Raw genomic sequence first — 14,191 nt, forward strand, 5'->3', positions numbered from 1 at the left:
GTTTTCATCATAAATGGGGTTGAATTACATCACGTGCTTTTTCTCCATCTATTGATATAATCACAGTGGCTTCCTCCTTCAATGTGTTAATGTATAAATTAACTAGTAATAATCCATATTAAGAGCTCTCTTTGTTTTTAAGATTTTTTTTTTTGATGTGGACCATTTTTAAAGTCTTTATTGAATTTGTTACAATATTGCTTCTGTTTCATGTTTTGGTTTTTTGGCCGCAAGGCATGTGGGATCTTAGCTCCCCAACCAGAGATCAAACCCGCATTCCCTGCATTGGAAGGCAAAGTCTTACCCACTGGACCACCAGGGAAGTCCCTGAGCGCTCTCTCAAAGAGTAAGCTATCTGCGGTAGTTTAAAAATATGTCCACAAATTCTTTCATATTCCTCTTTTCAAGAGGTGGAACCTAATTACTTTGAGAGTGGGCCAGACTGAGAGATTCCCTCCTAACAAACAGAATAAAGTGAAAGTGACAAAGTATGACTTCTGAGACTAGGTCTTGAAAGGTAATGCAGCTTTCTCCTTGCTCTTTCTTGGACATTTATTCTGGGGAAAGCCAGCTGCCATGGTGTTAGGATATTCACGGAATCTGTGGAGAGGCTCATACGGTGAGCAACAGAGGCCTCCTGCCAACTGCCATGAGAATGTGTCATCTTGGAAGTGGATTCTCCTCCAGTCAAGCTTTTAAATGAATGCAGCCCCTGTTGACAAAACTACAATCTCACAAAATATCCTGAATCAAAACCACCCAGTAAATTGCTCCTGAATTTCAAGTCCCTACGTTTTGGGATGAATTGTTATGCAGCAACAATAACTAACACATTAACACCCTTGGATTTCTGGGATAAATTCTGTTTTGTCATCGTTAAATAAATATTTTGTCTGGTCTCTACGCCTGGTTCCTGGGTAACAGAAGTGTCTTTGTTATTCACAAGCCTCATGGATCACACCTGAGTTTATGCTAATGACTGACTCAGGATGGGCGATGGTCACCAAAATGACCAGTGATGTGATTAGAAGAGGGCTGGGGCTTTGAGCCAGCCCAGCCTCCAGGGAGTATGGATAGGGAGGGCAGAAGATTGAGTTCAGTCACATGGCCAATTATTCAATCATGCCTACATAATGAAACTCCAATAAGAACTGCACACCATGGCTCAGATAAGCTTCCTAGGACAACACACCCCGATTCCAGGGGAAGAGGGCATGGAAGCTCCACATTTGGAAGCTACCCTGACCTCACCCTGTGTGTCTCTTTCATTTGGCTGGTCCCAATCTGTATCCTTTATACTGATAAAACTATCATCATAAGTATACTACTTGGGACTTCCCTGGCGGCACAGTGGTTAAGAATCCATCTGACAATGCAGGGGACATGGGTTCAAGCCCTGGTCTGGGAAGATCCTACATGCCTCGGAGCAACTAAGCCCGTGCACCACAACTACTGAGCCTGTGCTCTAGAGCTCATGAGCCACAACTACTGAGCCCGCATGCCACAACTACTGAGCCCACATGCCACAACTACTGAAGCCCATGCGCCTAAAGCCCGTGCTCCGCAGCAAGAGAAGCCACGGCAACGAGAAGCCCACGCACTGCAAAAGAGAGTAGCTCCTGCTCACCACAACTAGAGAAAGCCTGTGCACAGCTTTCTCTAGAAAGACCCAATGCAGGCAAAAATAAATAAATAAAATAAATAAATTTATTTAAAAAAATAAGTATACCACTTTCTTAAATTCTGTGAGTCATATAAATGAATTGTCAAATGTGGGGGGCGGTCACGGGAATCCTCCTGGATCTGTAGCCAGTTAGTCAGAAGTGTGAGTAGCCTGGGGACCTCCAAACTTGTGACTGCCATCTCAAGTGAGGGCAGTCTTGTTGGGGACTGTGCCCTTAAAACTGTGGCGTCTGACACTAACAGTGGGTAGGCAGTGTCAGAACTGTACTGCAGTACTGTAGACATGATCATGTTTAGATACACCACTGGATTCGTTTCGCTAACAATTTTGTTAGGTTTTACATCTATGTTCATAAGAAAGACTGACCTATAATTTTTTTCTCATATTATCCATGTCTGGTTTCAGTATCAAGGTTATACTACTCACACAGAATAAGCTGAGGAACTTTCCTTATTCTGCTATTCTCTCAAACAGTCTTTGTATATCTGGACATATCTACCACTTGAATAGTTTGATAGAACTCACCTTTAAAATCATCTGAGCCAAGGGCTTATCTGTGAGTATATGGGAGAAGGCAGATCTTTCACTACAAATTAAAATTCTCTAATAATTACAGAAATATCTAGGTTTTTTATTTCACCTTAATCAATTTTATTGTTGCATTTTTAAAATTGTTGTTTTATTTAAATTGTAAAATGTAGGAGTTCCCTGGTGGCACAGTGGTTAAGAATCCTCCTGCCAATGCAGGGGACACGGGTTCAAGCCCTGGTCTGGGAAGATCCCACATGCCACGGAGCAACTAAGCCCGTGCGCCACAACTACTGAGCCTGTGCTCTAGAGCCTGCGAACCACAACAACTGAGCCCGCATGCTGCAACTACTGAAGCCCGCGTGCCTAGAGCCCGTGCTCTGCAAGAAGAGAAGCCACCGCAATGAGAAGCCCTTGCACCGCAACAAAGAGTAGCCCCCGCTCACCACAACTAGAGAAAGGCTGCGCTCAGCAACAAAGACCCAATGCAGCATAAATAAATAAATTTTTTAAAAAAGTATATGCATAAACTTATTCAAGGTATCTCTTATTTTTAAAAAATCTCTGCTATATCTGAAGTTATGTCCTCCTTTCCAGTCCCAATACTACTTGTGCTTTCTGTGTTTTTCTTGATCAGTTATTCAAATGGTTTGTCTATTTTATCAGCCTTTTCAAGAAACCAACTTTTGGCCATGTTAACTCTCTCCATCATATCTTAAAAACAAACAAACAAACAAACGAAAAAAACTTTTCTAATTAGCCCCAATTCTATCACTTATTAGCTAGAAGTGTAGATAAGTTTTCCTCTGTGCCTCAGTTTTCTCATCTGTAAAGTGGGAATAGTAAGAGTACCTACCTCACAGGGCTGTTGCAAAGATTAAATGAGATAATCCTTGTAAAGCACATGGAACAGTGCTTGGTACATATAACAAGTGCTCTACAAGTGTTAGCTTTTATTTTTATCACCTATTTTACTTCACTTGAATTTATTCTGTTGTTCTTTTCCTAATTTAAATTAGGTGCTTATCTTATTAATATTTTTAATCTTTTAATATGAGTATGTTAAACATGTCACACAAGTTTAATAAGTCCTAATTTTCTTTATTGTTTAGTTCTAGGTGTTTTCTGACTTGCATTATCATTTTATTTTTGACCTGTGGGATTTATGGAGGTAGGTTTTTAAATTTCCAAATGTGTGCCTGTATATACTGTTTGTTACTCAGTTTTAACTTAAGTGTATTTGTTGACAAAAAGTGTGGCTGATATGATCATTTGAATTGTGTAAGAACTTGCTGTACAGCCTAGTACATGATCACTTTTAATAAAATGCTAAATTCTAAACCAAACCTAACTTCTAAAACTAAATGACTTGTCATGCTCTCTGCTTAAAAAAATCTATAAATATTCTCATTTCATAGGATGGAATTACCAAGACATAAGAAGAATTGCTATGATCTGGCCTCCGCCAGGCTTTCTAACACCATCTTCCCATTCACTCCTCATACCTTTACAATGATCCAACTACACTGAAATCACTGAAGCCTCTATATTTACAGGCATCCCTTTTAGACTCCCATCCTTTGCACATCCTTTTTCTTCCTCCCTTTGTTTCTCACCAAGTTAACTACAGTTCACTCTTCAGACTTGACCTATGCATCATCTGTGTAAGCAATCCCTGACCCCTACATATCAGGCTGAGTGAGCTGGCCCATCTCTGTACTTCTAGTGCACCCAGAACATGAACCATAGCTGCGCCTTAGCTCTTGACTAACACTCATTCATAAAGTATTTATTAATTACTTGGTATGTGCATCACACTTATACAACAGTCAATGAAACAGACGTGATCCCTCCTCTCTTAACGCTTATTTAGTCAGGTGATTTTTTTGACTTATCTTGCGGCACTTGTAACCTCTATTTTCTAGCATGTTACTAAGCAAAACAATAAATGTTCAATAGGTGAATGAAATGAATAAAAATAATATTAATATCTTAAGGGAAACATAACTGGGGAGTTAAATCAACTATAAAATCACATAATAAACTCTAATACTTCTTTGTAAGTATACTAACATCTACAAATGTATCTCCAAATCTTACAGTTATAGCCAGCTACTACTAACCCAACAATCCAAGTCCCAGCTCAATAACTTTGCTCCCCAAACCACCACCCCTCCGGTGATTTCTAGATGTTAGAGAAAAGAAATTTAGATCCAAGTCATGAAACAGGGAACCTTAGTATATGCAAAAGCCCTTTTCCCCCAAATATTTCTGCCTTATTTCATATTTTGAATTATCTTTGCTCTAAGTTTATTAGCTTTTTCTTATAATACTGTTTTTTATACTATGAAGTAAGAACTCTAACATGTTATACATACTTGACATGTACTAACTCATTTAATCCTCACACTAACTTTATGAGGCCAGTATTCTCATTATGCATAATTTTATAAAAATAAATCCCCCAAATCAATAACCTGTAATGTAAAGGTCGGTGAGGTGCAAATGGGGTGGAGGGGAGTGTGGTAAGGAGGGCAGTGGGGTGAGGGTAGTGAAGAGGGCTTTAGGCTTCGGTGCATACTGTTCAAAATTGTATGCAAGAACTTATTCATGCCTCATTCATGTAGTCTTTTAAAAATAAAAAAAAAATGTTCTGAAAGGGGACAATTAAGCCTCCTCTAGCCCTTAACCCACAAAAAAACGGACGGGAGGGAGGAAAGGAGGGAGGAAAGGAAGAAAGGACGAAAAGATAGGAAGTAGATGAGCTCAGAAGTTAAACTAGAATTTCTATCTGAGACACCCAGAAAGAAACTATTGAAAATATAAGATAGTAGAAGAGGAGAGAAGTATTAGGATGGAGGATAAAGACAGGAATTGAAATGTCACTACAGATTATGAAAAGATGCTACTGGAAATCTTGTGGCATGCTCTTCCTGCAGTACCATATGCAGTTGCAATAACACAAACCACCACCGGAATCTAAAAGCATCCAAACTGGAGAATGATCAAATAAGTAAGCAAGGAGAATACCCACCAAACTTAAATTAAGAAAAGAATAAAGATATCTGAGTTATGAGGAGGCAGTCTGAATTGAAGAGAATGGGAATAAACTTTCTCTGTCTCCCTTTCAGGAGTAGCACAATAACCAAAGAGCCTGAGGGCAAGGCCTGTAGGATGTTTCTGAGACCATGAGTTCTAGGTTTCTCTACAGAAGACAGTAGGTGTGGGAATACATTTTCAATGGAGTCCAAGGAGAGACCAATAGGAAAGATGAAGCTCATCTTCAAGCCTGGCGCTATAACTGCTTTACTGCAATGCTGGACCCTCAAAAGGCTGCTCCATCTAACAGATCTCAGCAGACCTAGAAGCAACTCTCATCTGCCACACTGCTAACAGATCTTGCAGTCGGGAGTGCCTGGAAGCACTGAGGATTGCTCCCAGAGCTTCAAGAAATGGGCAACAATTTGTTGGCCCCTTTGTTATCAGTCCACAGGACAGAAACAACTCTGACTTTCGTGCCTATTGGTTTGCCACTGAATAATAGATGCCTATAGCCAGAACTAAATGAGTGCTTAGGGAACCCAAAGCCCCAGAATGGGCATAAAAAAATACAATTCATTTAAAGGGAATTCAGCAAACGGAGGGAAGGCTAAGCTGAAAATCAGAACAGCGGCTTCTGGTTAAATGGAACTATTAGAAAAGACTGGGTGACAGTGAATATCCAAGACACCAAGATGGTGTTAGCTGTACCAGTGGAGAAGAAACTCATGGATGTCAAAATAAAGGATCTGCCAAACTGGATACTGACACAAGGTTTCACCCCCAAAGGCACCATCAGAGCATTTCAAAGAGGTTACTACCAGTATGACAACAAGTATGTCAATATAAACAAAGGGAGCACCCTTGGGGTTTCTATGGTGCTGGCAGCTGACGTGCTTTTCAACTACTGCGTTTCTTACAAGGAACTCAAACGTGAACAGCTACGCAAGAACCACTGATGAGGGCCCGGCGTGAAGGGTGCTCTCTGCAGGCCTTACCGTGACCATCTTTGCCCTGCACCTCTCTTTGAAGAACTTGATCTTTGCTGAATCCTTTTACACCCTAACTGAGAATTAATGCCCAATGAAAGATGACTGGTACATTTTAAAAATTTTTTAAATTAAAAAAAAGAAGAGACTGGGTGACTCAGAAGGCTGCCGTTTTGATTAGGATCTAGAGGAGAAGAGGCTCTCAGCAGATCAAGCTCTGGTGTAAGCTGCCCTGATGCTCAGATGCAAAGGTATTAGAGACATCTGTGGTAAACAGACGCCATGTCAATTCTCTGGCAAGTTCCAGTAGGAGAGTTGCAGCACAGCCCTCTAGATTTTCTGAAGCAAGCACGTAACTTCTACAACACTGTATGCAAAGTGTATCTCCTGGCATGATATTAGGCCCTAGCAGAGTTCCCAACCATGAAACAATTAAGGTTTAGTGACCAGAGCTACCCATCATGATCCACCAAGTCACAAGGTTAGGCACAGCAGCAATCCACTGTGTGATGTAATAGGACCTAGGCAGGTCCAGAAGGCACTACTAAACTACAAGAGGTGGCCCAGAACTTCATGTCACCTACCTCTATCATATTGGTATCTTTACTTCTGCTCACACCAATGACTTTATGGTAGGTTACTGGTGGCCAATGACAAAAAAAAAAACACCTGGGGCCTGGTTAACAGAAACAAATCAAAAATGGATTACTACTGCTCTACAGCCCTATTTGGATGGCTCTGAAAGACAATGATGAGGTAGAAATTCTCTCAGTGGGTATGGCACAGGGAGAAGTGACCAGAGAAGGGAAAACATGGACTCCTTGGGAGTGGCAAATGGTATGGTTGACTGGTTAGGGGGATAGAAGGGGCAAAACTGGAAAATAAGAGAAAGAATTTGGAGAAGAGGCATGTTGATGGTTCTATGGGAGTCAGCACAAAGTGCCAATCGTTTATGTCTTATGTTAATGCCCACCACAAAGCACCAAGAGGGAAGGTGCATTTAACTGCATCCCAACTACAGATGGAGTGACTAGTCAGTGGACATCTGCCAGCTTCTGCTCTCGACCACCTCAATGCTTAAGCAATAGGGTTGTGAATGGAGGAGCCCTAGTGACAGAAAGGAAGGCTTTACAAAGGCGCAGCAGCATGGTTTCCTTCTCATGAAGGTGACCTAATTACTGCTGCTGTGGAATGCCAACTAACACATGCAGGTGCAGAACTGACACTGACTCCAGTTGTGGGTTTGCCTTTCCCACCCACAATATACCCCATGGACAGCACCACTATCCCACGGATTACAGAATCAATTATGTCCTCAGGGACCAGCTACAGTAGAGGGACTACAGCATGTTCCCCTAACCCTCCTGTTTTAGAGACTGCTTTTAGCAATTACAACCAGCCACCTCTCTGAAGGGTCAGTGACAGAGTGGACTTAACAGAACACGAGGTAATCTGCGTAATAAAAGGGGTGGCAGACACTTGCAGTGCTCAGCCTACCTTTCCTCATTTCAGCTGCAGTGGACAGATCTATGCACTGTCCAACAGCATCTGACATCAAGTGTGAGCCAAGGCACTGCTCTGTTTTGCTCCTCAGGGCTTCCTCCAAACCCAAAGACGACTGCTCAGCAGTATACAGGCACAACTACACAAGTGCTAGAGCTACAGCTCCAGGAGCCACCTTCAATTAACAAAACATGAAAGTCAGTGGATAAATGTCCCAAGTTCCTGTCTGTCCTTTGGTGGGACAATGCTGAGGTGCATTCAGAAGGTACCCAAGGAAATTGAATCTCAGTTGCTCACAGTGATAACTAGCTCATGGACACATTTTATGTAACTCTACTTTCTTCTCTCTCTCACTTTTCCCATTCTCTCATTTCTGCTTCTTTAGATCATCTCCCAAATAAACTACCCAAGCCATAAGTCCCTTTCTCAGGCTCTACTTTCAAAGAAACCCAAACTAAGATGTGGTGCAGTTAGAACTCAAACTGAAGCAACTTTGCTCCACTGCCTGTGCTTTTAAGAAGAGTGTGCTGCCTCTAAGTAGAAGAATGTAGTGCAGTACACTATGGGAAACTAAACGTAAGTTAGAAGCAACAAGTAAGAATGTACACAGCAACATGAAGAGATATAACTTTCTGGTGCTAAAGAAAACAGTGGGGGGAAAAAAGGGCAGAATATCTGTAGCAAAGCCTAATTAAGTCAATTAAACACATACACACCAACAACACTATATTTTATAAAGATACATTCATTCAAAGATATAGAGCAAACAAATTAGAATGGTTTCCTATGGCGGAAGGAAAGGAAAATGGGAGTGGAGGTCAAGAATAAAGAAGACAAAATAAAATATATCAACTCAAGGGCCTTATAAAGAACAAAGATAGTAATTTTACTGCCATAAATTGAAGGTATGATTAACTCTAGTTTCTGAACCAGAATTCAAAACAGAGAGAAAATAAAGGTGAACATAATTGTCACTATGTTAAATATTACTTGTCACGAATAGGTTATCAAAATAAATATATAACTGGAAAAGTTTACAGATTCATCTGTGTGCCACCTAAAATCATTCTGAATAATACCAGTGATACACACTCAACACTTCGGGAAACAATGTTGTGACTATTCTGAGATAAGAATGATAGAGGAGATCTTAAAATATATATACATATATATTTATACACACACATACATACACAATATATATAGTACAAATATTAATTGAGAGCTTAACCAAATTTATGTTAGAGAGGAAATAACTTGAAAATATAGTTTAATCATAAAGCCTTTTCTTAATGTGATGTTTCCTTCCTCAATAATGTGATGTTTTCCAATTTTACACAATGCGTAATTACAAAACAAATAGTGACTACTTTATTTTCAACATACAGTGTTGAAATATTTCTGAATATGGCAAAGCCCTAAATCAATCATCAATTAAGAGCTGAAAACAACTTTAATAAAAGCATTAAAAGTAGTTAGTTTTATATTATAAGGTAATATTACCTCACTATAAGGTATTTCTCTAAGGACATTATCATACTAATGTTTATTTGTTAAGGTGGAACCATCAAATTCTGCTTAATGAGCGTCTTCACAGGTCTCCATTCATTTAGCAATAATTCTATTAAATAAGATACCATCTTTCAGTAAGTGTCAGAATTATACCTGCAGAAATACTTTAAACATTCTTAAATTTTACTAAATCTTATATAGCATTTAAAAGAATAACGAAAGAGATAAATATGAGCAGAATAGTATTTATTTCTCTAAAAACTACTCTTCTAAAGAGGCAATACTTTGCTTTTTTCACATTACCTCCTTTTCAGTATGCTAAGGCTTGAAAAACAATGTGCAAAAATATTTGTTGTATATAAACAAATGAGGAGACCAACAATACAGCAGAACATCCATTTTAGTGTTTCTTTAAACTTAGAAAACTCGGATTTAACTAGATTTGAAGAATTACTTATGTTTGCTATTAACGATACCCAATATTATCCCTGCTATCCAGATAAAAAATGTGGGCATCATCATCTCTTTTCAACATCTAGTCACAAATCAGTGTCCCTTCTTCCTTCACAACATACCCTACTCCATTTAGTCCTTCTTTTCTATTTCCACTATCACCACTCTGACTGAATTCTGATTACCTCACGCCTAACTACTCCTACAGCCTTCCAAGCTCCCTGACTCCTCACTCCATTTCTCTAACGATGTTTGTTCATACATCACTGCTAGAGTAATTCCCCTAAAATACAGTTTTCTCTATGTCATACTTCCTACCCTCTCCAAGACCTCTTCTACACTCCTATGGAAATATTCATTTTCTATCAATCAGCTTTTCCAGAAACATCTTTTAATTCTTTCTTTACCTACCAAATTCTACTCATCTTTCAAAGCCCAGATCAAATAACCTCTTCTATGTTCTATCTGTACTTCTCAGTGCTACAGAACTCTGACTGGAAGTAATAAATGACTCCTTTGACATTTATCACTTTCACCTGGTGATGCTGGTTATCATTACTTGTATTACTTATATACATACTTTACTGATATGACTATAAGCAGAGGTTGGGGACCATGTTCTTTATTTTCTGATTCCTCCTTTGTGACTTGTTGTTACATAATTTAACAAGGACCCAAAAAAGTAATATTCTGAAGGACAAAAATAAGTGCTCTGGGGCCTTAAACTAGATAAAGAGGGAAAAACACGCCTAGAGAAAAAATAACATGAGCAGAAGGGAGAAAAAACACAGGACAATATCAAATCATCGGCTGAAGAGTATCATACATGCAAGGGGTATAGAAGAAGAAAATTAAACATTTGCTAGATAATCAATGCTTACAGGTTTTCATAATTTCAGGTAAGTTGAACCCTACCTTAATCAAGATTCTCATTATTTCTTGCTTGCAACAGAGTATCCTAATTGTCTCTCTGCTTTTGGTATCTCCCCCTTCCAAACTATCATTCACATCACTGCCATGTTAATTGTAACAAAACACAATTATGATCCAAAATAACTCTGTTAAAATTTTTCAAAGACTGCCAACTACTCACAAAATGAAGTCTAAACTCCTTATCATGGCATCCAGAGTTCTTCACAAACAAGCTCTCTTCCAGCCTTGTCCCTCAAACCCTCTCTCTCGTCCTGAATTCAAACCATACAAAATGATCTCTTCTGTCTTTTGCACATCCTATACATTTCAAGTTTCCCCTGCTTACACTGGGCTCTATGCATGAAATTCTATTGCCTCCAAATTACACTCAGCAATCTTCTACTTATCCTTTAAGACCCTACTCAAATGCCATTCCCTATGTGAAGCCTCCCTGACAATTCTCGCCTCTAACGATGCTGGTGGAGCCTTTCTAGATGATACCAATACACTTTTCCAATTTCATATAGCACTTTTCAAGTTGCACTCACATTAACTCTTTGTATACTCATCTCTAAACGGATTATTCTTTGAGAGTAAAGTAAGGAACTCATTTTACCGAATGTTGCATATTCTCGGCACCTAACACAGTGCCTGCAATAGAGTAGGTGTTTAGTAAGTGTTTAAAGGGAGAAAGAAATGGATGGATGCAGGCAAAGCTGTCACTCACTTAATGCTACACTGCTGAGAGACTTTATTACTAGAGGAGTTTGTCCTTACTTTGGTAGGCTAACAAAGAGTTACTGACAGTACATGCAGAATTACCTTTGAGAAAATTTAAGCTGGTAGCAACACACAGATGGAAAAGAGAGTGAGGAGAGGCACAAAGTGGGAAAAGTCCTGCAATATTTCAGGTGAAATGTGATATAAGAACTTAAACTTGGATAATGACAAGGGGATTAGAAAAGAGATGATGAAAACATTCATGATATATTATAGAGGTAAAACTGATAGGACTTGATCTCTTACTAAGAGTAGGAAGGAAAAGATGAAGAATCAGATTTGGCACTGAGACTTTGAGCGTGGGTGACAAAGAGGTCCAGTAATAAGAAGTGGGAACACTGAGTGGGAAGCAAGCAGTTGAAAATACGTGTCAAAGCTTAGAAAAGTGTCACAGCAGAGATACGAGGTTGAGAGAGATCATTTTAGAGGTAATTGCTGAAATCAAGAGATTAGGAAAGACATAAAAAAGAAAAACAAGAATTTCAAATATAAAACCTTAGGGATGGTCATTATTTAACCATAGGAGGACAACTATTCTTTAATTAAAAAAAAATAATAGGAGGAGAAAGAAAAAAATTTTGAAGGAGTAATTAAAGAAGTAGAACTAGAAGAGCACAGGGTCATAGAAGCCAACAGCATTTCATGAAAAGAAAAATGGCAACTACTACAGTGATTAAAGAGTATGAAATCTAACAAAAGACAATTAGAAAGTCATGAATATTTCTCAAAAGAACAAATAGACCAGCTTGGAAGGGACAGAAGGATGATGAATGAATGCTATAAGGAAGCAGAACCTACTATTTAAAGAGGAAAAAGTATAGACCGCTTCACAAAAGTGTATGTTCTGGTTTTTTTTTTTTTTAAAGTACAGATCCCTGAAGGATTAAACCTTTTACCTGATAATCTGTGTCTCTATGGATTTGAAAATAATAAACTTGATTTCTCTGTACGTATTGTCTTAGAATGGCTTCTTCTCCCCTGTCCCTGATGTTACTGCAGTTCCCACTTCTTTGAATAAATTCTACCTCCAAAGATCTATTATTCAAAGTAACAATTTTAGCCTAAATTCTAAATATGTGAAAGTTTCAGAATAATGTAAACATTCATTTTAATATAATCTTCCATTCTAACCTCTGTTTTGTCATCATCAGAGGGAAGAAATTATATACATCATTTAATGCTTATTTTCTACAATTAGAGTAAAGAAAGTTGTATTAGTAATAAATACTTTTTACTCCTGAAGAGGTTCAACATTTATAAGGAGAGAAAAATATGTTATAACTATTGATACTTATGAACTCATAAGGAAGGTGATTAAAGAATAAAGAAGCTAACATAAAGCTGCAGTGGTAATACAGAAGGACTATTTTCAATTGTTAAGAAATGAGAATTTTCATATTATTCTAATTATTTTCTTAAGTCTTTTCCTTACCTCAGAGATGTGGCTAGATAAAACTGTACTTCCAATTTTCTCCAAACAGCTTTGACCTATGCTTCCATCTCATGAATTCCAAGACAGTATTAAGCTGATGCATATTTTCATAAATCTGTTTAGAAAAAAGGAACATATTCAAGACTGAAAGAATGTTTATTTGTCAGAATAACACATGTAGAAGAAATACCAAAATTTTATCATGCATAAAACTATACATTTTCAATGTAAAGTCAACGAAAACTTCTACAGTACATTAGAAATCTATCACTTTACAAACTTCTGCCCAAAGAAGTTTCACATTTTGAGTATTTTCAACTTTACAACATAGTAGTTCTGCAGAAAAAATTACTCACATGTAAAATTTCTGTATCGGCCCAAGCTTTTGAAAAAAAAAAAATCACATCTCAAATTGAAAAATGATAACAGCCAGAAGGAGCGCTAAAATTTACAATTCTACAATATTCAGATTCCTACTTGAACAAAAATTGGACCACCCAGCTAGTATTTCACTTTCTATCACAAAGTCTCAGCAAGCAGTTTTAATTTCAAACTTCAACCTAGAATATTAGGAATTGTGAGGGTCAAGAATTAATTGCACTGCTTGGTCTAAGTCCATGGCATAGGTTTCAACTGTGTTACTACTGCCATTAGTACCCTACTGCTCTAAGGGACAACGTTCATAAATCTAAAAGAGGAAAAACGTTAAAAATTTTAATTTACTGAAAGGCAGGTGTGCTGTTTACTTAGAGATCATAAAAATAATTTCATTGAATGTATCTTTTAACTGAAATGTCAAATAGTACAGTATTCTGTTTCATATTTTAAAAAGAAAAATTTTAAGCTGTATGACTATTACTTATGTCCCACTGCAAGGTCAAAATGCCTTTGTCTTCAAGCCCATTTAGAAGTATCATTTGTGTCACACTGAGGTTTAGCAGTCTTGGCAATAATGACTAAATTCATGTAAACTGGGGCAACCTGAAACGGTCTAGCGTATCAGATAGCCTTTCTTAAGGACAAGAGTCTCCACTGAGCAGACAGGCTGCCATAGGGCCATGCTAAATCTTTCATGGTCCAACTGAAGACAGACTGACCCTGAAAGCAATTAGTAATGCTTTGTCTACATTTAGAAGCCTTTTAACAGTCTTCTCAATGCACTAGTTACCTACAACTTCATCAGATCCCTGACATTTTTCAGGGTATTCATATGACTATAAAACTCTTAGACCATGACTCAGAGAAATCAGGGAGAGCAGTAATGGAGACCTGGTATTTAGGTGTTTTTTTTTTCTCTGAGATGATCATAGTCTTAAAAAATTTACCTTATACTAATCAAAAACTAAATGCATTGTGTTT

At 38.2% G+C, this 14,191-nt stretch overlaps 1 protein-coding gene across 4 annotated transcripts in view; it reads right to left on the reverse strand.

Annotated features, from left to right (window-relative positions):
• Nucleotides 1–14,191, reverse strand: part of BMPR1A (bone morphogenetic protein receptor type 1A) — a 141,665-nt gene that overhangs the window by 47,097 nt on the left and 80,377 nt on the right. For all 4 annotated transcript variants that reach the window (XM_082424240.1, XM_082424237.1, XM_082424239.1 and 1 more), the window contains one exon: nt 12,833–12,947. The gene's annotated coding sequence lies outside the window, so the exon portion shown is untranslated. The remainder of the gene's footprint in view (nt 1–12,832; nt 12,948–14,191) is intronic.

The sequence above is a fragment of the Balaenoptera physalus genome, assembly GCF_965194825.1.
Source record: "Balaenoptera physalus genome assembly, chromosome: 14".
NCBI classification, from domain to species: Eukaryota; Metazoa; Chordata; class Mammalia; order Artiodactyla; family Balaenopteridae; genus Balaenoptera; species Balaenoptera physalus.